The 24,913-nt window shown below is 42.7% G+C and overlaps 1 protein-coding gene across 15 annotated transcripts in view; it reads right to left on the bottom strand.

Annotated features, from left to right (window-relative positions):
* The window catches only part of Dst (dystonin), a 419,328-nt gene that overhangs the window by 250,993 nt on the left and 143,422 nt on the right, over positions 1 to 24,913 (bottom strand). The window lies entirely within an intron of this gene.

The following is a 24,913-nucleotide window of genomic DNA, read 5'->3' as shown; positions in this document are numbered from 1 at the left end:
TTCTGAGGGAATGATTACCAGGAAGTAAGAAGACTACAAAATCATGTCCTTAGCCATGAGCAGGGCAGGCTGGGACTATTGATTAGTTAATGCATTTTACTCTCTCCCTACAAGCCATGGAAGGAATGATAAGCTTGGACTTTTTATTCTGCACACAGTGGCTATGAAAGGAATAACTGATTTATTTTAGGAAGGCATCAGGATGTTTCATTACCAAAAAGTATGCACCACAGTTCTGGAGTTCTCCTGCTCATTTATATTGTTATACCCTTAAATTACTAAGTGATTTGGGTAATTTATTTCAATTTTTAAGGATAGAGCATTTCATGACTATCTAACTGACTCAGCTGGAAGGCTATGATCACTGGTTTTGAGCCACTAAAGGAGAGTGTTACAGAGACAAGACTATTCCAAACCATGGTAATACAGGCTGATGAGGCCACACAGAGCCAGCCACCCTCCTGGCTCAGCATCTGTGAGAGGAGAAAAATGAGGAGAGACTATAGCAGTGCATCAGACCTTCAGTTATGACAGTGGGGATATAAAGGAAACTCTACTATCAGAAAAAAAAAAAGGTGAATACTAATCCCGAGCCTTCCAACATAAAAATTTTCAATGAAACTGTACTAATAAAGAGTTCAAATGTAAACACAGTCTATAAAACAAAATTCAGGTTTCATCATATAATGCTTATTGACAAATCTATTGAGTGAGAGTACAAACAGTATAAGGTGTCAGCCCCTTCCTAAAGAAAACACAGTCACGACTAATGAAGTAAGAATGATGTCCCAGGAGGGATATGTCAGGAGCTGTCCACTAAGTCCCGCCCTCTCTGCGTCCCTGGTCTTTCCATCATATCAAGTCTTGAAGTGAAGGACCAGCCTTTCTAGAAGCCACAGTGATTCCTGTTGGGTCCCAGGAGCCAAGCTACCTGTGGATTTCCACAGAAAATAAAGGCTAAAAGACTAGATATAAAGAAGCCAGGCACACAAGGTCACATATTACATGACTCCTTTTATATCTATGTCTAGAACAGGCAAATCTTTCAGAACAGAATATAGCTCAGTGTCTGGAAAACTAACAAAGGGTGTGGAGTTTCTAAAATGCACCGTAGGTGCGGTGTACATTCTGTGTCAACTGAACAGATCTGTAAAGTTATAACGGTATCACTTACTAAGCCATTGTTACAGACTAGAAACTGTGCTGCATACTTTTCATATATGAAGTCACTCCAGTAACAACATGGAAGGGTATTATAATTGAATCTCTCTTCTGTGGATGAGGAAACTAAAGTACAAACATTTAATAAAATTTGCCAGGCATAGTGGCTCATGCTTGTAACCCTAGCAATCATGAAGCCAAAAGAGGAGGAGTCCTGTGAGTTTGGGGCCCGAACCTTCGGACTACAAAGTGAAATCCTGTCTGAAAACCCAACCCACCAAACAAATAAAGAGAAAAATCCATAAAATTTAATGCAATGCACACAAGTGGTGTGTTACTAAAACATGTCCATAAATTGGTACATCTACCTTCAAAGAGGATTCAAATCCCCAGGAGTGTAGGGGCTGTGATCGTGGAACTTGGCGGATGTGACACCCTGAAATAACATCACAGAAAGCAATGTGGTTTCCTCCTGCTCCCAGGGCCACTCATTCTGAAAGAAGCCAGTCACAGAGTCTTGAAAACACTTAAAACAGTGCTCAGGAAGGCTCAAAGGAAAGGGTCCCTGCCCGTGGTCCATTCATGAGTCACACTGGAAGCAGATCCCCTAACCACAGTCAGTCTTCAGATGACTGCAGACCTGGGTCCTGAATGACATCTTGGTATCAATCTCAATCAACTTTCTCCCAAACGCCTGGCTCACAGAGAAAAAAAGACACACACACACATGTATGTATGTATGTATGTATGTATGTATGTATGTATGTATGTACATATATATATAAACATAGATAATAGGCAGATGATAGATGATTGATAGAAGATAGGTACATCAACAGATACTCTAGTGCTATAACTTTATGAAAATATTTCAACATCCAAGAGACTGGAATTTTGGCAGACCTCACAGCAAAGTTAATAATATGCTTTGAGATCACTTAAGCCTTTATCTGCTATCCTAACATGTACTTTTAAGTTTAACCTGCCTTTAAGAGAACAGTGCAACCAGCCTTCCTTGCCTTGGATTTCCTATGCAATCAGCATTTACAATTTAAACTAATGCAAAATCTTTGTGCTCCTGATCCAGAGTAATGCAGGTATGTGTGTATGTGTTGTGATCATCTGCTGAAAGCCGCCAACCGGTAGAAAACAACCTTACACAACAGAAATATTCCCCATAAATGCTGAAAACAACATATGGATATGGCTTGGTAAGGAATGTTCACTGTGCTGTTTGCTTTTCTGAGTGTTGCAGGGTCGGTGGTGGTCAGCACAATGTCTTTCCTTGTAAAACTCTGCTGAAAATTTCTGTAAAGGATTCCTCATTCCCTTCCCATGCCATACTTTCTGTGCTGTTCAATAAAAACAGAGCACAGCCTTTTGTTAGAGACAGAATACACAGACAAGACAGCATTCAGACAGGCCCAGGCACACACAGCACACAGACTACAGACAGTCAACACAAGCTACAGACAGACGAGGATACAGGGAGAGAAGTGTGAATTTGCCTTCACTCCTTAATGCATTAATCAATGCAAGATGATTAAAATTTATCATCGACAAAAAAGGCAGGCAGTGTGCCTCATGCCTGTCACTCAACCTGTGTGAGAAGCTATGGTAGGCCCTCAGTTCTGGTGAATATTAAAATCAGCTGTACAACTTCTGGAAGACCAGAAGCCTGGAGTTCCTTTCTGACGACTGAGGATTAACCAATCTTCACTGGCTGACCACTCAAGTCAAAACCGTACATCACAATCACTTTTTAATAATCACACAGAAACTGACTGGTCAGTTTGGACTTTGCTTTTGGTCAAATCCTCTTGTGTTCACTGCTTGCCTTCCAGGGGCCCAGAGAAGAATGCAGCAAAGGTGAGTTTCAGGGCTCACCCAGATCCCAAGATCCCTAGATCCCTGTTGTGGAATATTTCTTTATACAGCGTGAAGATGTGTCACTGTGACTGGTTTAATGAAGAGCTGAATGGCCAATAGCTAGGCAGGAGGGAATAGGTGGGACTTCCAGGGGGAGAGAGAACTCTGGGAAGAAGAGAGACAGAGAGACCCCAGGGGAGGTGGAACAAGTTGAACATACAGAAATGGAGAAGAAGTAAAAAGGCCTTGTAGTAGAATGTAGTTAATAGAAGAAGTTATAAGGGCTAGTTGGGGACAAGCCTAATCTACTGCCAAGCTTTCATAATTAATAATAAATCTCCATGTCATTACTTGTGAGCTGGCGGCCCAAAGCAAAGTCTGACTACAGATCCCCGCAGGTGTTGCCCCCTGGCCCCTGGACACAGCTGCTCCAGCTGTGGGTGCTGCAGCCCTGGACACTGTATGCACTTCTGCCTCCTCTTCATCGTGAACGTCTTTAAACTGAAACTCCTTTGTTCTCCCATCTTCTGTCCCTCTCCCTAATTTCGTTTCCTTTCCAGCAGCTTTCTGCCACACAAGCCCTCTCCCCCACTCACCTCTGTCTCATCACATACTTTCTCTCTGAGGTTTTAGCTTTTTGAACGTGAGACCCTTTTTTGTCCACTCAGTTCTGCTGAATTCATCCCATAAAATAACAAGGATGTATTTTAACGGCTACTGTGTATGGAACCATGAACCACACAGGAACGTCAAAGATGGAGGTTTCTAGAGTTTACCTTCGAAATTTGCTGTTCATAGTCTTCCCATGACATATTCTAAAATATTCACAAACATTAAAGGAATGCAGGCTCTATCTTTCCACACACTAATTAACATGTCTGCTCTGTCTGCCTTGATCCATCCCATCATATCCTACTTTTTCTTTACCATCAATTAATGGGGGAGGGGTGAGAGATAGAGCGGAAATGGGGGAACAGGGGGGAGAGAATGAGTATCTGAATGAACTAGGAGAGGGAAGACAGAGTTTCTCTGAACGAAGCACCACTTACCTCAAGGAATGGCGGTCCAGCCTCACAAGAAATTCAGGTGACTTAGCGCCTACATTTTCTACTGCTGAACAATGTGCTTAAGATGTAGTGCCTGGATACTTAAGGCTCGGAAACACTTTTGTGACCTGGCTAGCAAGCGTTCCCGCTAATAAAATGGTACACTATAAGCAGATTAATATATAACTCAGCATAGCAGTCATTATAGCCCAGTCATTACTACAGAATAAGAAGTGTCCAGGAAAAAAGACAAAAACGTATGTGTTCCTGAGCAACCGTCTTTTATAGGCAAAACCTTCTGTAGACAGACAGACACACACACACACACACACACACACACACACACACACACACACACCCTGAGGACGAGGCTGTCTCTTCACCGGGAGATGCTTAGATGCTTTCCACCTCCAGGGGCCTCTGAGCCCTTCACTACCCAGCGTTCCTATGCTCCCAAGTGGCTGAAGGGAAAACTGCACGTCATCACCCAGCCCTGTAGGATCCCCCCAGAGGTCCTCTGGACAAACCACTTGAACACGGATATCACTCATTAGGTTCCTGGCAGGTAGCCTTTGGTTCCTCCACCTCCTTTAGTGACTTTCAATATTCTGGTCCTCGTGGATCCTCTAAGATAGTTTGACTCCTCTAATACACATTATACTGGTTCACTGCCATGTGCTAGTTAAGCTCACTAAAAGTGAACCTGGGGGTGAGAAAGCCCTCCTCCTGTCTCCTCCAAAATCCCTGCCATAGGCTGCTCCCCTAACTCTGTAACTAGAAAGAAAAACTGCTAAGGGTATTTAAAAACCAGATCCTTAAAAACAGCTAAAATGTAAACTGTTCCCAACTGAGGCTGCTATTGTTTACCCCGTGGTGTAACAATGTCTGCAGTGGGAGGGACCAGGAAGGGGGAAGTCCAGCCAGGAGCTCCTCAGTCCCAACTCCAGCTGACTGCAGCATCCCGGGTCAGACCTCAGGCGGATGACTGCAAGCCCCGGTCTGAGGTCTGCTGCTGTCTGTTCTGTCCTGTTAAGTCTCACTGGAGAGGATGCCCGAGTTCACTCCAGAGCTCCAGATAACAGCCCGCAGTGAGGCTTCCCAGGGTATTTCTTGCTGGATGTTTGGAGTCTCTGACTTGGCGGTGGTTTGCTGTCTGTTACTCCCTGATTATTCTTTTACTTATTTAATAAACTCATTCAAAACCAAAACCATAGCTATTGTAGACCATTCTCTAGACTACGCAAAACAACTTATGTTCCCATGGCAACAGCAGCCTAAGATCCCAGGCTGCCGGTCAATTTCTCTGCAAGAGTCCAGCAAACAGACTACCCTCAGAACAATTTAACAGCAATTACCCCTTTTTATTTTTTATCCTTGTATTCTAGCAATGAGCATGCTACCTAGCAAAGAGGAGATATGCAGAAGTTTATGAGGGAAAAGGAGAAGCGTACGAAAGGAAAAACACCGGGGAGAAGGGTATTAAAAGGAGGCCTGGAAAGAAGCAAAAGACACTGAATTCATAATCAGAACACTGGCATGTAACTACCGGCCCCTTGCTAGCTACATTAGCAGAGGACTTCAGCAGCCCCACTTCCCATCTGTAATGCAAAAGCTTCAGACGGGTAAACATTTCACTGTCCATATGAACATCTGTCATGCTTGTAAAAGGCTCTGTGCTGGCTAGACTTCTGTCAACTTGACACAAAACAGAGCCATCTGAGAGCAATTAAGAAAACACATCCATAAGATCTGGCTGCATGCAAGCCAGTAGGGCATTTTCTTAGTGATTAACAGAGAGGGCCCAGTCTACTGTGGGTGGTGCCATCCCTTGGCTGGAGGTCCTGGGTTCTATAAGAAAGCAAGCTGAGCAAGCCACGGGGAGCCAGCCAGTAAGCAGCCCTCCTCCATGACCTCTGCATCAGCTCCTGCCTCCAGGTTCCTGCCCTGTTTGAGTTCCTGTCCTGACTGTGGTACCACTTGCCTTGGGTCGTGGGGTTTCATCACAGTAAGGAAGACCCTCTCCCTGCGGCGGTGGCTGAATGAGAATGGCTGCCATGGGCTCACAGATTTGAGTGGTGGCTGGTCCCTCTTCAGCCTCCGGGTTCCAGCCCTGTTTGAGTTCCTGCTCTAGCTTCCTTCAATGATCGACTAAGACGTGGAAGTATAAGCAAAATAAACCTTTTCCTCCCTGTAGTTGGTTGTTTTTCACTCTTCTGGGAGGCCCGCCACCCAGCTCCCAAATAAATACACACACAGAGGCTTATTCTTACTTATGAATGCTCAACCCTAGCTTGGCTTGTTGCCAGCCAGCGTGCCTTAAGTTATCTTGTCTACCTTTTGCCTCTGGGATTTTCCCTTTTCTTACTCTTTTATCTTATTTTCACTCTTACCCCACGGCTGGCTGGGTGGCTAGCAACCTCCTCTCCTTTTCTTGCTCCTTGACCCCACTTCCCAGATTTCTCTTATTTATTCTCTCTGCCTGCCAGCCCCACCTATCCTTTCTCTGCCCACATATCAGCCTTTCAGCTCTTTGTTAGACCAATCAAATGTTTTAGGCAGGCAAAGTAACACGGCTTCACAGAGTTAAACAAATGCAACATTAAAGAATGCAACATGGGCTGGAGAGATGGCTGAGAGATTAAGACAAACTGGCTGCTCTTCCAGAGGTCCTGAGTTCAATTCCCAGGAATCACATGGTAGCTCACAACCATCTATAATGAGATCTGGAGCCCTCTTCTGGTAAGGTGTGCAAGCATACATGCAGGCAGAACACTGTGTACATAATTAATAAATCTTTTTTTTAAAAGAATCCAGCACATCTTTGCATCATTAAAATAAATGTTCCACAGCATAAACAAATATAACACATCTTAAAATAATATTCCACAACCCCTGCCCAGCTTGGTTTTGGCCACAGTATTTCGCTACAGCAACTGAAACCCTAAAGCCCTATATCAAATGTCGTTTTCAACGAGATTTTCAAATGAGAAGCTTCTGCCTCCTTTACTGTTGGGCAGTTCCGTTCATCATTCCTTTTATTGCCTAGAATTCCTGGGCTCAGAAACTCCTCCTGCCTCAGCCTCCTGAGTAGCCTGGACTGCAGACTTGAGCCACCACTAATTCCAGGCTTCAGGGTGTGTTTAGAGTTCGTTACGCGTGGACTTGAAAGGGTAGTGACTAGAACTTGCCAGAGCTTTCTCTAAAGCGCATTGGGGAAGACAGAAAAGTCACTGCAGGAGGAAGTTCAGTCTGAACTCTACCTTCAACAGAAAGAATGAGTTCTACACATTTAGTAGACTTGATTCAGGAAACAGGCACTAAGGGCATCACCAAGGTACAAGCATGTATCACGTGGGGCTGTGAGCCACGAACATGCCAGGGTAGCTATGAACATCTTAGATGTCAAAAGGCTGAACACCCCTGTTCGAGAAAAGCACAATACGCAGATTAGGTGTACAAACATTTCAGTATGAATCCTGAGGTAGATGAAATGAAAGCCAGGCATTAGCCAGGCTCTGGCTCCTGCTTATCATGTATCCCAAGTCTGCTAAAGTTTGTCTTTCATCACACATGGATGGACTCTCTCTGTGATTGTTGCCCAGATTCTGCAGAAAAACTCCAATTCCCATAACCTACAAGCGGAGACATACATTTAAGAACCTGGTGAGCGCTGATGTGGCTTGGTGGGAGGGAATGTGTTCAGGCAAGACACCAACTCCATCCACCATTACTACACAAGGCCAGAGTCAGTGTTGTGTTTTGTTTCTCCTTTTTTGACTTGGTTGATTCCCTTAAGATATTCATCAGTAACAAAGTGAGGAAATCTATTAATATCGCCACATTTAACTTGCCAATAAATCAATCTACTTTCCAAAGCATTACCTTGGCTTGGTTAAAATTATGACTCCATCTTATAAGGTCTTATGTTGAAAGATAAAGTAAGGTATAAAAGCTTAGCACCCAGCACAGCGTCCTTCCACACTCTGAACCCTCTAACAGTCACCAACTCTTTCATTCCACTATTTTGTTTATCATTTGGGGGACTTGGGTTGGGGGCTGAAACAAGGTCTCATTATATGGCCCAGTGTTGGCCTCAACTCGCAGAAACTCCCTTGCCTCAGCCTCTCAGTACTGGTATAAAATATAGCACACTGTGGGACTCCAACGACAGGCCCTCTGGAAGACACAAACCACAAAGGAAGCAGCAAAGAGCAGCCAGTGCTTGCCAAGAGGAAGACGGAAGGACAACTGGGCTCCTTGTCTGGAAGGACCTCGGGTATTAGTGAAACTCTTCTAAGAAGTACGTCTGCCAAGATCTGGAAAACAGTGCAACACCCTAATATAAACCATGCATTCCCATAATAATGATGTATGAGTATCAGTCCTTACTTAAAAACAATGTTCTGTATCTATTAAAAATGCTAATAACAGAAACGACAGAGAAGAAGAAACACAAAGGGATTTTTTTTTTTTTTACTTTCTGCCCAATTTTTCTATAAACTTAAAACTGCATAGAAAGCATGCTTATCACAAAAACTTTCCTACCCTCGCAAAGCTTAGATCATCACTATGTCTTAGTTAGGGGTTCTATTGCTGTGAAGAGACCCGTGACCACAGCAACTCTTATAAAGAGAACATTTAACTAGGGTGCCTGGCTTCCAGTTTCAGAGGTTCAGTCCACTGTCATCATGACGGCTTACTGGTACAATGACTGCCACTGAACTGAAGCCATCTCTCCCCTAGGGACGCCTGGGTCAGAGAGTTCTATCACAGCAGCTAAAGGAAGGTAAAACAGTAGTCGGTAAGCTGGAAATCAGCTTCCCTTACCCAAAAGGGAATCCTAACTCTGCTCATTTCAAACCACTTAACAAGTTAGAAGTCAAGAGCACAGGACTTCCCATTTTATTCAATGCAAAAACTATTATAAAAATACCTCTTTTGTCAAGCTAAACACAACCTAAGGGCTAACCATATCCCAGAGTAATACAACTGCTAAAAAGCAAACCGTTCAATTAGGAGGAGGAATGTTTGTTTGTTTGTTTGTTTGTGACAAGGTTCCTCTGTTTTCCCTGGAACTCGCTCTGTAAACTCAGAGATCCTCTGCCCCCTGAGTGCTGGGAGTAGGTGGACTCTCAACCATAATTCCTATCTGAAAATAGTCTTTGAAAACACGCAATCTGAACATTACATGAAGACACCAGGAATCACTTTAAAAGTTCACAAGCTCTTTAAAGTGGGGAGGAGGGAAGCCGACCTAGGCCAAAGCCACGCCTCGCACTGTAAGTGTCTGCAAGGGGCGGCTGCTCCAGCGGCATCTGAGAGAAGCGGCATCATTCGAGGGGACATCGTATCTCCTGGGTTGAACACAGACTATTCCAATCACGCCGTAAAGCTCTTGCTTCTAACATGACTAAACGTACATAAATCACCGGCAAGTAAGTGCAAAGGCCTGGGTCAAAATACACAGGCCTACACAATTCCACGAGAAGGCCGCATCAAAGAACTGGTGTCATCGAGTGTTAATACTCCAGAAAGAAAAACAAATGCACAGCAGTGTTATTAATAAAATGCACTCCGAAAGGGCCACAGCAACAGCAGGAGGGAAGAGAAGCACCCTCCACGAGGACACAGGCTATTCCAGGCATCAGGGCCGTGAGCGGCAAGAACGTTGGCACGTCAAAAGTTCGACTTTGGAAAATACGTATATTTTTAGCCTATTTTTTGGCAGACTTCTGTTATGTAAGTGCTTCATCATCTGGTAAAGTCCAATGTCAAGTTCATATGTAAAATTACATAAAAGGGGCTGGAAAGTTGGCTCAGCAGCTAAGAGCACATATTGCTCTTGCAGAGGGCTGGAGTTCAGTTCCTAGCAACCATGTCACCAGCTTACAACTGCCTATAACTCCAGGGTGAGTGAACACCTCTGACCTCTGAGGTCACTTGATCTCAGGTGTACACACACACACACACACACACACACACACACACACACTGTAACTGAAAGTTTTCCTGTGTCCTGCCGGGTCCACAGCTGCTCACACCCAAGTGAACACACAGAGGCTTATATTAATTAAAACGGCTTGGCCATTAGCTCAGACTTACTACTGACTAGCTCTTACAATTAAACTCAGCCCATTTCTATTCATCTATGTGTTGCCACGTGTTCCATGGCTTTACCTGTGTGCCATTACGTGCTGCTCCCTGGACAGCAGGCTGGCGTCTCCTGACTCAGCCTTCCTCTTCCCAGAATTCTCCTTGTCTGCTTATCCCGCCTATACTTCCTGCCTGTTACAGGCCAAGCAATCTGATATACAAGGTATATCAGGGTGTCAACATGGGGATTCGTACCCCATGTGGTTAACTTGTCAGTCACATCACTCAGTCTGGTCACAGATGAACTCATAACTTGTCTCCATTCAGAACTGATGCTGCACCGTCAGTGACGGCTTCATTCGGGGATGTACTGACACACAAGGAGAAAGGAAAGAGGTTCCTATGGGAACCAATGTGGAGCTTGGGAGCAAGGACGTGTGGTCCCAGACCTCCCGGCACTGACGCCTGGACCAGCAGCAAAGCTACTGTGAAATGAACGCTCTGACTGCAGCTCCTCCAGAATCAGGTCACTGCAGGGCTGGGGTTGTCTACACAGGAAATTCCCTTCCTCCAGTTGGAAGGGATCTCTCATCAGCATGACATGAGACACAGTTGCAGAAGGCAAATTCAACAAGCATTCACAAGCCAAACTTCATTATCCCCTAGCCAGCATCCATCCATACAACTCTAAGGAATCTGACAGCACAAGAGAACAGACTTCAAGATTTTGTCCCAGTAAAATTGCCAGGCAAATTATCCCGAAGGGAAGGGAGGAGTGGATGAGCACACCACACTGAGCACCCACAATTCCCTTTTAAATGTGAGTGCACGGTCAAGAAAGGACACTGAGCAAAGCCACTAACGGGAAGAGCTAAAACAAGGAACAGAATTTTCACTAAAAAGTCATTTAAAGAAAACAGAGCTGAGGAGGCAGATAAAATTTAATAAAAATAAAATTAGACCATGCCCTCATAAAAATAAGAACAAGACGCATATAGTGCTGTGTATGGAGCTCAATGGGGGCACTTGCCTAGCCTGCACAGGACTGGGGTTCCATCAGCACAGCAAAGCACAAGATGTATAAGACAGAACCAGGCTAGGCAGGGTAACACATATATGCCCACAATGACAGTAACTAGAGCACAAAAATTAATCCTTGGAATAAAAAAATAGGAAAGTCCATGAAAGGATTCAGAAGATTAAAATCACTCAGAAAACAAAAGGACAAAAAAGGTTTAAAATGCAGACAAGAAAAGATGGAGAGGAAAAGTAAAAACTTTTCAATATAAGGTCATGAATTCCTAGGTTATAAGGGACTGAGGGCTTACATCACGGACGAAAAAGGCCCACATCACAGCACACCATCCTGAAATTTCAGCACACTTCAGACGAAGACCCTCAGACAGTGTAATCAACTCTGATTACATGTTGAGATAATCCAAGGAGCTTTTCAGAAATATCGCTACCTGAGTTCCATTTCAAATCAATTACTTCAAAATCTCTCATACCAGAATTTGATCAAACTTCTCAGATATTAAGGTGAAGCCTGGGTTGAAAAATCACAAGACTAACAAAATTCTAAGAAAGAAGGAGGGATGAGAGGAGGGAAACGACTCTGAGGTTTCTTAATGGCAACACTGAGGATCCAGAAGAGAATAGATTCAACATTCTGAAAATAATTATGTCTAACCAAAACGTTTATGAATTAATTCTAAGGAATGTTATTTTTCCAGAACTCTGATAGCTCACGTGATTTCTCTTCCAGGAATCTTTCTCCAGGGTGCTGCATAAGAAGGTAGTTTAACAAAACAAGGCTACAAACCGAGAAACAGGAGGCCATGGCATTAACGAACAGGGGTCTAGCATGCAAGAGGACGAAGAGGATGGTACCCCCACAGCAAGTCACCTGTCCCAGGAATGGAGAACAGCCACTCAGCAGCCCAGCCCCAGCCCCCCAAATGTAAGCACTTGATCTATTTGGGTGCTCCTAGACAACATTCACAACTGGGGCTACAGTTGCAGTGTACTGGACACTCAGCAAAGAAGCAAGAAGACAGTGACTCCAGAGAAAGCGTAAAGTTGCAAGAGGAGAAGACATCACGGTAAGTCTAGACTGTGAAGAGCATTTGACAAATGGCAACAAGGTGACATGGAATACAGCTGTAGACACATGAACGACACAACCACAGTGTGAAGACAGAAGGCGGGGACAATGTGACATGGATACAGCTGTAGACACATGAACGACACAACCACAGTGTGAAGACAGAAGGCGGGGACAATGTGACATGGATACAGCTGTAGACACATGAACGACACAACCACAGTGTGAAGACAGAAGATGGGGACAATGTGACATCGGATACAGTTATAGACACATGAATAATACAACTACAGTGTGAAGACAGAGGCGGGGACAATGTGGCATGGATACAGCTGTAGACACATGAACAACACAACCACAGTGTGAAGACAGAGGCGGGAAATATGACGAGGGCTGTAAGGGCACACATATCTTCTAAAGAAAGAGGCAGGCGGACAATCATAAGACAGACTGTTTAGAACTGGCTCTAAAAATGGCTGTAGTGATGACTTGGACACCAAACGCCACAGCCCAAAGTCTGCTGTGAGTAGAGAGGCTGGAGCTAGGGTGAGGACCAGTGAGGACTGCTGCCCCTTCCACTTCTTAAACTATTCATGGGAAGACCTGGGTGAAAATTCCAATGATACCACCACCAAAACCAAAACAGTGTCAGAACGTAACAGTAGTAAGACGGATGTTTTTGTTTTTGTTTTTGTTTTTGTTTTTGTTTTAAAGAATAAGTTGGGTAAATCCTCCTCTTTTAAAATCATAGTACAGCTGTTTAGAGAGAAGAAAGTGACCACGATCCACATGGCTCACAGGATAGGCTAAGAGATGGGAAAAGGGGAAAGTTGCTTATTTTTTTACTAAAAACCATCACTGTTGCCTAGTAACTGTGTATTGATAGTATAAAGTTTCAAATTTCCAAATTTGAAATGCTTTGAGATTTGGAAAAACTCTAAAACTTTAAAAAGATTTGTATGTAACTTGATATTTTTACTAATACTTTTACTTAATTCTACTGATACAATTCTAGTTTAAAATGACATGGAGTACTGACTGCCCAATTTATCCATTATGATACTGATTTGGCATTAATTTCTAGAGTTCCTTTGATTAAAAGTATGGGGGGCAGGGCTGCAAGATAGCTCAGGCAGGCAAGGTACTTGTCACCAAACCTGCAGACCTGAGTGAGAATCCCAGAACACACGTGGCGGCAGGAAAGAGCCAACTCCTGCACACTATCCCCTGACCTCCACCAGTGTACCCTGGCATGCATGGCCCCTCCCACAGCCACAAACACACAAAATAAATAAATTAATGTAAAAAAAGAAATTGTTAAAGTACTCTTGGGACTGGAGAAGTGGCTCAGTAGCTAAGAGCACTTGATGCACAGTACTGAGGACTCAGATACCAATACCCACGTAACAAGCAGGGTACAGCACCCTCTTCTGCCCCACGCACATACACGCCCGTTTTTGCTCATGGGAATGCATACAAAGGAATAACATAAATATATTTTAAATACCTTTTTCTATTTCTACATGGGACAATTTTTCTACTGCTTTCAAATTTTTTGCCTTACTTTCCACTAAAGAACCTGTAGCCCCTCACACGTGTGTAAAATTAAACTGCAGACTTAGTCTGGATTTGACCAGTTTCTCCATTAACATCCTAGTTCTGAATGCAGCACATTCACACTGTCACATTCCTGCAGTCTCACAGACTGTTCCGTTCACATGCAGAAGATGCTTAAAGCAGTGTCAGCTGCAGAAACTTAAGCAAAACATTTTTTTAAATTACTAGTGCATATTAATTTTGCAGAGAAGTTCACTGTGGCGTTTTCACACGTGCACACATTGTGTTCCCATTGCTTTTGCTGTCTTCTGGCCTCTGGCTTTCCCCTCAAGTCTATTCCCATTGATGATGAACGTTCTTCTACTTTCAGGTTGAGCCTTTTTCTTCTCTTGTTCTTGTTTCCACAGAGGGGTAAAATCAAAGCCAGGCACTTTACCTGCTCTGCCCAGTGATGACAACAGCAGAGGTTCCTTGTCCGAGAATACGACAGGATGACTTCTCCATTTGTATAATGAACTAGCTAATCCACGATCAGAAATGTCTTCTCTTACAAGACACAGCAAGAGAAGTAGAACTCTCACTCAGCCTAGGAAGAGGCAATTTTCTCTTTGTAATTACACAGAAGATGCCAGTTCTTCACGTGGTCATACACGACCTACACATAAGAACGTTTGAAAAACTCTTACAGAAAATTCTAAGTTCACAGAGGCAAAGACAAAGTTTACCATATGCTCTGACCTTATTGATCATTAGGGGAAACACAGCCTGATTTCTAATTACCTAACACCTCCATTCCCACTTATTTATTTTCCATTTATCTATTTAATTTCTAATTTTAGGAAAGGATTTAAAGACCCCGTTGTAAGCTGACTGAATGGTATTAGTTCACAGTACAATGTCACATAATTAAAGGACAGGAAGGAGTATATCATCATTAAAATTAAAGTTTCAGACCTCTGCCAACAACGAGCAAACATTCTCTTGTCTTCACAGATTTATGAACCGCTTTCCTTCAAACCTTTGAGGGAAAGATTTCAGCCTATCTTTTAAACTTGGAGGCAACAGGAACCTCTTAGCAAATACCACCTTAACAAAAGGCAGGTGGAGAGTCTAACATACATGTTTATCTGCACTTCTCTGCTACTAATTTTTTAAACAAATTCATAACATCAGATATACAGGATTCAACTACTGAGAATTTTATTAAATACTGATGTTTACTGCTAGCTACCCTCTTTAAGAGGGCCTCAAGACAAAGACATCTTTTAAACAAAACATGAGCTCATGGGAGCATACCGATTCATCTTGCATAGCACAGTGCCCTGCTTTTTAATAGTGAGACCTTTCCCTTGCTCTACACACATAATGCCCATTGATGTCCATGGGAGCCTGATGTCCATGTGGCCTCTTGGAAAGGGAAAATTGATGTCTGCTGCTGAATGCTGCTTGCACCTGGCTGCCAGCCAACCCAATATAAACATCGGCATTCATCGAGTGTTGGATAATTCCTTGTCTTCCGTGAATTCCAGACTTTTGAAAAGGTCAAAATTCAATTTGAGAAAAGAGAAATCGTTATACTTAAGAAGGCACAGAAGACACAAAGCATTTTATAGAGTGAAGCGCGGTATAATACTGGAAAATATTCTAATGCAGTTGATGTGGAAATCTATGGACTAAGAACTGCTGTTTAGGGTTGTTTCTATACACTTAGTCCTGAACTATACTTCGTCCCACTGCAGTCTCAAACTCCTCCAAAGAGGCACTATTTATTCTTTACAGGTGGGGGAAGTGAAACCACACTGGAAAATACTTCTGCTCTCAAGCCAGATGAAAGGAAGCCTCCTATTAACCCGAGAACAAGGCAGCAAGGGTGACTGGGAACAGCCATCCTTGGGAAATCATCTTCTAAACTCAATGGTAGTGACACTATTATTAAAATACACCTGCCGTCTTCCTAAGACATCAGGAGAATGCAAACTATAACAAAGAAGAATTGTAGGGAAGTCTCTGAACAATCTGAATGTCTTCTATAAAGACAAAAATTGTCACCATCTTTTGATATAATGACCAAACTTTCACAGAACCATTTCCCTCCCTGTCAGAAGCTGAGCTCCTTTCCCTGTGAAAGCTGTGGGCTGCTTCCATGTCCACCCTTGCCTGCCCCTCTGCCCAGGGCTGTAACCTCATTTCTCTGATTCTCCTACAGTCCTCAATACCAGCATCTGCTCTTTAGCTAGGTTATTTCCCACATGCATTGAAGTAGGCATCTTTTGGAATTAATAGTTTTCACTGATGAAATGGAGATACAGGTTCTGTGTATACATCAAAGCATTCCAAGCCCCCAACCACAGTCATATTCCACAGCTGGATTGTTACTGAGATGCGGAATCTTTGGTGGTCGGATCATCTGTGATCCTTCTACAAAATCATTGCCGTGGCTTTGAGATAGAGTTCTGGAGGAAAAGGTAAAATTAAACAAGTTTTTTTTTTTCGAGACAGGGTTTCTCTGTGTAGCTTTGTGCCTTTCCTGGATCTCACTTGGTAGCCCCCAGGCTGGCCTCGAACTCACAGAGATCCATCTGGCTCTGCCTCCCAAGTGCTGGGATTAAAGGCGTGCGACACTACCGCCCGACCTTAAAGATTTTCAAAATTTTAAAAAAAAAAAAAAAAGTAGGTGAGGCCACAGTTAATCAGATGAGGAGAAACAATCTGATACAATTGAAATTTCTCATTGACACACTAAGAGAAGGAATATTATATTTCTTTCTCTTAAAAACTCTCCATTTCCCAGAACTTTTAAGCTATTTATTTATTTATTTATTTATTTATTTATTTATTTTCCTTTGAGTCTTTTGACACAAATTCTCATTCTGTGGTCCAGGTGGACCAGGAACTCACTATGTAGCCCTGGATAGCCTCAAATACATGGCATCCCTCCTGCCTCAATTTCCAGAGTGCTTAGAATTACAAGCTTGAGCCACCACACCTCACTAATTTTTAGTCTCTTTAGATGACTAAATTTTGATGAGGCAAAATCCATCTAAATTTCCATGGCAATGATACATTTCTTTAGGACTGCATGATAAAACAGACAGCACTCTCTGATGGCCACACCAACCTAGCTCCATTAAACACACTTTCACAGAAGACAGGAACAGAATCTTTTAAGATCAAACTCAGCCCTGCCCAGGTCCTATCAGAGTAAAGCCTTTTGTCCCAGTGACAGCCATTACCAGTAACTCCTTACAAAAGAGTATGTTCACCATTCCACACAAACGCTTTAGAAAAAACAACAGAATGAATGCAGGTGTGGGGGCTCACACCTGCAATCTTGGCCCTCTAGAGGCTAAAACTGGAAGATCTCAAGTTAAAGGTTGTCTGAGCAACAGTGAGCTTCAGGCCAGTGAAGGTGGGCTACAGACCGAGAGAGACTCTGTTTCAGAAACAAGAAAATAAATTAAGAAAATAAATAAATTAAATAAACTAACTAAAGTTAAAAAGTTCTATTGCTAGCTGAGCAGTGCGGGCACACACCTTTAATCCTAGCACTCAGGAGGCGGAGGTGGGCAGATCTCTGTGAGTCAAGCCAGCCTGGTTTACAGAGCGAGTTCCAGGACAGCCAGGGCTACACAGAGAAACCCTGTCTCGAAAAACAAAAGTTTTATTGATGCACTTTTGCATGTGAAAACCAAATTTTGTTTCTACCCTCCTGCCCCACATTGTCTTTCAACTTTCCTTTGTTAAATGTTTTATGCGACAGCATTATATTTTACACTGTTACTTTCCCCCAGCTCTTGGGTCCCCAATGTGTCTGATCCACTTGTCTGATGATGGTCTTTGGTAAACTGCAAGGCTTTAGGCCAAACACTGCAGGCTGACACTGATCCACTGAGTTTTAGTTCACTTAACAAAAGCAGAAGCCGTATGGACCATTTTAAACTCCGACTTTTTTTAAAGCAAACTTCCTTTGTGGCACGTTCCACACTTTTAATGTTATGATTTTAAAGTCTTAAGTACATAACTGATTAAATTAAGTAAATACCTAATAAATACATACTTATTATTGAGTATTTGAGTCACTGACATACTCAATTACTTTTCCAGACTAGAAACAAGTTCCAAACAAGTGATGGAGTTCCTGTGCTAACTCGCCCATAATTCATAAATAATGTACATTATACAGTTTCTAAGGAAACTGAATCACCTGGGACTGAAGAAATAAACCAGGAGGCCAAGAGTCTTGATTTCCTGTTTAGCTTTGCAAATTGAATACCTTCCTCCTGACTCGGATCATTTATATAGAAAGATGTTAAACACTGGGTCTCTGGAATTCAGATTCATTATTTTACAATAACATTTCCATTTTTGAGGGTGAGTTTCTATGTTTGAAATAGAGTCTCACTGTGTGCCTATGGAACATGGAGGCTGGCCTCCAACTTGCACTGATCCTCATGCTCTGCCTCCTAAATGCTAGGACTATAGGAACAAGCCATGCAGTGTTTAGACAGGGCTCAGGATGGGGCAAGGGCCTCTGGCAAGCTAGGGAAACACTGGACCACTGAGCTACATCTCAATCCTCTCCCTGTTTTGTTGTTGGGCTTTGGGGGGTTTGTTTGTTTTTATTTTAGACAGGATTTTTCTGTGTAGTCCTGGCTATCCTGAACACCCCCTGTAGACCAGGCTGGCCTTGAACTCAGAGATCTATCTGCCTGCCTCTGCCTCCCAAGTGCTGGGATTAGAGACACACACTTCTATTCCCAGCTTTTCCATGTTATCATACAAAGCAAAACTTGGGGGCCATGAGGGGTACTTCGAAATTTTATCACCGCAGAGTCACAATACTATCTCTGGGCTACAATAGTTTTACCATCTCTTAAGGAAAAGCATCCCAATTTTAAACACACACACACACACACACACACACACACACACACACACACACACACACACACCCTAACTAACCATAATGATTAAAGGATGCAACAAGTGTGAGACCAAAACAGGAAAAGTATACCTTGCAGATTAAGAGTTCTGTTTGCAGTTAAGAATAAGTTCCTACACTAAATGTGCTTGATCACATGTGGGCAGGAGGTATGTGGGCAGGAAATAAGTCAGATTGTACACTTGCCCTTGGCTGGATGTAGGTGGGAGGTATATAGGCAGGAAATGAGACAGGATATATGCTTGCCTGTGATTGGACCTGATGGGAAATATGGTGGCCTTGTGAGGTTGTCTTTTTAAGCATCTGTAAGGCGTGACTTGTAGCCATTTTCTGGGAACCCAGAGATGCAACTAGACAGACAGCCCATCCTCCTGGCCAGTATTTAATTAAAGTGTGCTTCAAATATGGCTTTAAACTATAGTACTGGTCATATTCTCAACCAGTTGGATTAACACTAGTTTAAACTACCCACTGGCTAAATGATGTGTATAAGGAAGGGTTATAGGCTGGCACTCTTCAAAGAACTAGAATAAAGTAAGCTGCTCACGTTTATTAAGTACTATTCTAGGGTACCATTCCCAGGTCAGATATAAGGAAACTGATAGATGGGACCATGCTGTGCTCAGGGCTAATTGAGTAGGAAACAACATATCTGTTCTAAACCCAAAGCTGAATAAAATGTAATGGCTGGTGATTCAGGAAAGAGAATAATGTTAGTGTCAAATGTAGAATACTCCTTCTGAAGCCAAACCACAGCTATAGAAAAGTACAGCTGCCCTGAAGACAGAGGGGACCCAAATCCTTCCATAGCAGCCATTGGTATTTCCTTGCAGATTCCGAGAGGGACAGTCTGCCTGCAAAACGGGGCCACCAGAGAGGGTAAATAAGGCTGTGATTTACAGAACTCTGGACTTTCTGAACTCCTCAGGCTGGGGCCAACAACAGTAGCACACACAGATTCAGGCAATACCAAGTTCTTTTCTCATCTCATCTTTGCAATATTTTAAAACAGAAACATTGCTCTGTTTAAAAACCAGGTCCCGTGTAAGCATTTAAAGCACACGGCCCTAGTCAACCTGTCGGTGTCCAACCAACAAACTCCCAAAAATGTGTGACTGCAAGGCACCCTCAGATCTCCAAAGTTGCACTCATCAAACAAATAGAAAAGACACCAGACTTGCAAACCAGCTCTCAGGACATCTTGCATCAGGAGGAGGCAAGACTGGATACTCAGAGAGCGGACTGAACAGGAAGGGGAGCAGTGGCTCCCCAACCCATGCTATTAGTGCAAAGTCTGTTTCAAGGAACAGCACAGCTGGAAGTCGTTCCTATGGAGGAAAGCAAAAGGCACAGAGCAAGAGTTGGGTGGTACTCAACCAGGCTGGCCAGAAAGGAATATGTACTTGGCAGACGCAGAAGCAGGCTATCGTTACTCAGGGCTGAAGAGGATGATGATGGCCATGGCAAGGACGATGACTCCTATTGGGTACTATTTTTTTTTTCCAGACACAGTACAGGGTCTTTACACACAGTATTTGACAACCCTCATACACAACCAATGAGGTGTAATGCCTATTTGATGGATGAGAAAACTGCAACCGACATACTTGAAATTAACATGCCCACAATCACTCAGAAAGTAAGAGGCAAAGCCATCATATGAACCCAGACTGGAGTCCAAGGCTGTGTTCTATTGATCATTACAATAACATACCCACAAAGGTTACAATGAGGAATTAAAGGAAATCTAAATAAATAATAGGCTCCTAGACCAGAAGACTCAGTCTTAAACATGTGGCTTCTCCCCAAATGATCTATGGCTTGAATACAGTCATCACCAAAACAACACCAAAAGCCTGAACAAACCAATAAGACTGGTTTTAAAATGTACATAGAAAAATTTAAAACTAGAACTGTCAAAGCCAGTTTTGAAAAGAGCAGTATGGCTCACCTTATCTGACTTCAATGTTAGAAGCGATAATCATCCAAATGGTAATAATATAAAACTAGCTGCATGGGTCAAGGGAACAAAACAGAATCCTGACAGACCAGCCTGTGACCAGCAGATTCTTAACAAAGGTACCAAGGTAATTTGATGGGGGAAAGACAAGTCTTTTCAGTCCCAACTACTATAATTTCTTGTGTAACTAACATAGGAACCTAGCATCACAGACAAAAATTAAAGGAAAGTGGCTGACAGTCCTGAAATAAAATCCTCTAGAAGAAAACAGAGGTGAACATCTTCATAACCAAGGTGGGCAAAAACCCTGAGATATGAACAACAGCAAAAAGAAGAAACTGGCAAACTAACTGGACTTCACCAAAATTGAAACACATCTCTGCTGTGGGGTGTTCTGTATATCAAATGTGTTGCTCTGATTGGTTAATAAATAAAACATTGATTGGCCAGTAGCCAGGCAGGAAGTATAGGTGGGACAAGCAGAGAAGAGAATTGGGGGAAGTGGAAGGCAGAGGAGAGAGACACTGCCAGCCTCCGCCATGACAAGGAATATGTAAGGTACCGGTAAGCCACAAGCCACGTGGCAAAGTATAGATTAATAGAAATGAATTAGTTTAAGATTGAAGAAGTAGATAACAAGAAGCCTGAGCCATTTAGGCCAAACAGTTTATCTGGTTGGGTCTGAGCAGCTGCGGGACTGGCAGGTGAGAAAATCCCAGCTACACATCTCTCTAACTCCTACTACCATGCACAAAATGGCTTCTTGAACAGTTTTTAAGGTGTAGCAGGACCATCCAGTCTATTCAGCTAGTGCATTCTTCTGTGTGTGAATGAATCAACATTACGGCTAACACATCGGTCACCTCAGAAACTGTTTGCTTAGTAAGGGTCAGTCTTCCTAAGGGAGGTATGCTAAAATGACTCAGTTTCTTGGCCCACAGAGCAAACCGGCAGAGCCTGGGCCACCAGGACTTTATCTGAAGGATGGCACAGCAACTCTTGGGCCACCTGTACTAATCCCAGCAAAGACTCATGCCTATTCAGGAAACCAGTACCATACTAAAAAAAGATTTAAAATTCAACTATGGCTTCATATTGATTTATTTTCAAACATACATATCATTTGGGGGGCTCCATAGGAACAGTATTTGCTTTACTATGTACTTGAGCATAAAACTTGTACACAAAACTGAACCATTCAGAAGCATGGTTTGAAATGAACTAATAATGAAAAATCAGAACATTATGTTTTAAATCTCATGAACAAAAAAAATTCAAGGAGGAAAATAACGATGTGCATTTAACTGACTGTTTATCATTTCATAAATTAAAATGAAAAATACATATATATTTTTAGGTTTCATCAACGGATGTGGCTACTGATAACCAACAGGAAATGTATTAATTACTATTCAAATTAAATTTGGTTGCCCATAATCAGTGATAACTATTCTATAATTTATTTTCTTTCAAAAAAAATCTTCAATTAAGAGTTTCGAGCCAATGAGCTACTAATACTTCTACAATTAGCAGACAGAGCACAGTCTAATAATAGCACTGGACAGCATTCTCCACCACCTGCTGGTTGCCAGTGTTCATTAGTCATTGATGAGGATTTCCGTAATTTCTGAATACTGGTGAGCTAGCAGCTCCGTCACAGAAGGCTTAACATGATGATGGATGCAGGCTGTCTGATGTGGGTCCTGTGGTATTGCACAGCTGTCCCAACCACCCACAGCCCTGCCCCTCAGCCCTGCTCCAGGGTTTCCTGTGATGTTCATTCACTCAGCATCTAATGCTGAAGCAAGAGCTGAAAGGCAAGCCTGCAAAAAGACACCCCCCACCTCCCACCCCATCCTGCTGCTGGATGTGGGGTAGGGTGGTAGGGGACTGGAGGGTAGCTCCCCACCTGCTTTTGACCCACAATCTTTTGCCCTGTGATTTGTCTCTGTGTTCTCCCCCAAGGCTCCACATCCTGCCCCACCCCAAATTCCTTCTTTCTCTAACTCCAATTCAGCCTCATCAGTCACAAATATTTAAGGAATGGAGTGGCCATCAGGGAGCAAATCTTGGCTGCCCCTCCCAGCATGGAGCTTCTAGATCTAGGGCTCGTAATTTCTTTTTCTGTCAGAGTGTGGGTGCTGCCCAGAGTCTGAAAAGGAATAGTCAATGGCATTAAAGGATCCCAGTCCACAAGCCAGCTATGTGGGTGGTGGCATAAGTTAAATGTTTTAAATGAATATTGCAATATCAGACGTGTTATAATTAGTGTGCAGTAAAACATGACAGACCTCTGATGTTGGAGCCTTCAATCTGCCATCCCTTATAACTTAGCTCAAAGAAAGAAGTGTAATCAAAATACCAAAAAATTAAAAACCCCATCTTCCATGTAAATATATGATAAGCATAAATCACAGTAAATGCTTCCATTAATAAACTGCAGTCAGATATTTAAGAAAGCCAATTAATTGTCTCCTAAATTGAACTACAAAAAAAAAGACTGATATGTTTTAGATTTTGAATCATATGTATTATTTCTTTAAAAAAAAAATCTTACTTCTTCATTTTAAATGTAAAATACTCCAGTTCTGACATACCAATGATTAGAAATGGGCTGCTTCTTGTTGTTGTTGTTGTTGTTGTTGTTGTTGTTGTTGTTTGTTTTGGAGACAGGGTTTCACCGTGTAGCTTTGACTATCTTGGAACCAAGTCTGTAGACCAGGATGGCCTTGAGCTCAAAAAGATCTGCCTGCTTCTGCCACCTGGCTTTTTTTTTTTTTAATAGAGCATTTTAATTTATTAATAATTACTTCACTTCCTCAAGCTTCTGCTATGCAGTGGCATTTGTGTTGGGATACAGCAAATACAAGAACAACATGTACTTTCAGTAAATAGCCAAACAGCACATTTTAGGTGCGATATTATATTTAGGCATAACATGACACCAGCCCTCCAGATACTGTGACACTTTGTTAATAATACACCAAGATTCTAATGTTACTTATTCACAACTCATCTAGTCAGAAAACATCCTAGTTATAAGGGGTTTCTACTTCAATTATAGGTAAAAAGGTTTTTTATTTTGTTTTTTTTGTTGTTGTTGTTGTTGTTTTGCATATACTAATTCTGTTTTAACTTTGACTTTATTGCTACAACTTTGCTACTTGAAGCTATACCTTCATAATTTGATCAGCTGTGACAGTTTGAACAAAAAAATGTCCCCCACCGCTCAAGTGTTGGAATGTCTGGCCCCCCCCCATTGGTCCTGTTTTGTCAGGCTATGGGGAGGTACACTTGCTGGAAGAAGTATGTCATCAGGGGCTTGAGGGCTCATAGCCTGTCCCATTTCTAACTCCTTGCTCTGTTTCCTGCTTTCTGTTGAAGATGTGATCTCTCAGCTTCACATTCCAGCCACCTGCTGCCAGCCATGCCTCCCACAACACTATGAACTCACCTTCTGGAACCAGAAACCAAAAATATATACTTCTATAGGATCCCTTGCCCATGTCTGTCACAGCAACAGAAAAAGTCACTAATACATCAGATAGCAAGTTGCTGCCAATTGCTTGTTCAGAAGTACTCCCCAAGCCACACTGAATGCAGAGTCAGGATCAGAAACACTTGACTGACCCACAGGTTTTATTCACTGAATGAACTTGGAACATCCGAGGGACGGCACAGTGTATTCTCAATGGACAGCAATACAGGGTGATTTTGTCACACAGACTAGTTTCCATTTAGTTAAGTATTTCTGGCTGTCTCAACTGAGATACATGTGTTTACATACGGAGATACACTTGAGCCTTCTTTGGGAGCAGCCTTAGGTCTGCAGTGCACCAGACAGCTGTCTCTGTTTCCCACTCTACAGAGATGCTCTGCACCAACATGCTTCTTGATCCAGCGTACAATGTCTTCCTCCTTCTTTTGAAGCACCATGTCCTGCATAAACATGATATTCCAGGCAGTTCCTTGCCTCCTTACATACTCTATGCAGCCACCCCAATAAGTGACCTCCGACACCAACGATGGGAATATTATTCCTCTGAACACATAAAAGGCAGTGGTGCTTCTGACTCAAAGTCTGCAGCAATTTCTCCAGTTCAGTCTCTTCCCGGATCTGTTTAAGGGGCCCTGCTTTACTTCTAGTTGCGTACTGACAATTCTTTTGCTTACTGAGCTCA

Source organism: Onychomys torridus, chromosome 18, assembly GCF_903995425.1.
Source record: "Onychomys torridus chromosome 18, mOncTor1.1, whole genome shotgun sequence".
Classification (NCBI taxonomy): domain Eukaryota; kingdom Metazoa; phylum Chordata; class Mammalia; order Rodentia; family Cricetidae; genus Onychomys; species Onychomys torridus.
This window is presented reverse-complemented; position numbering and strand designations above follow the sequence as displayed.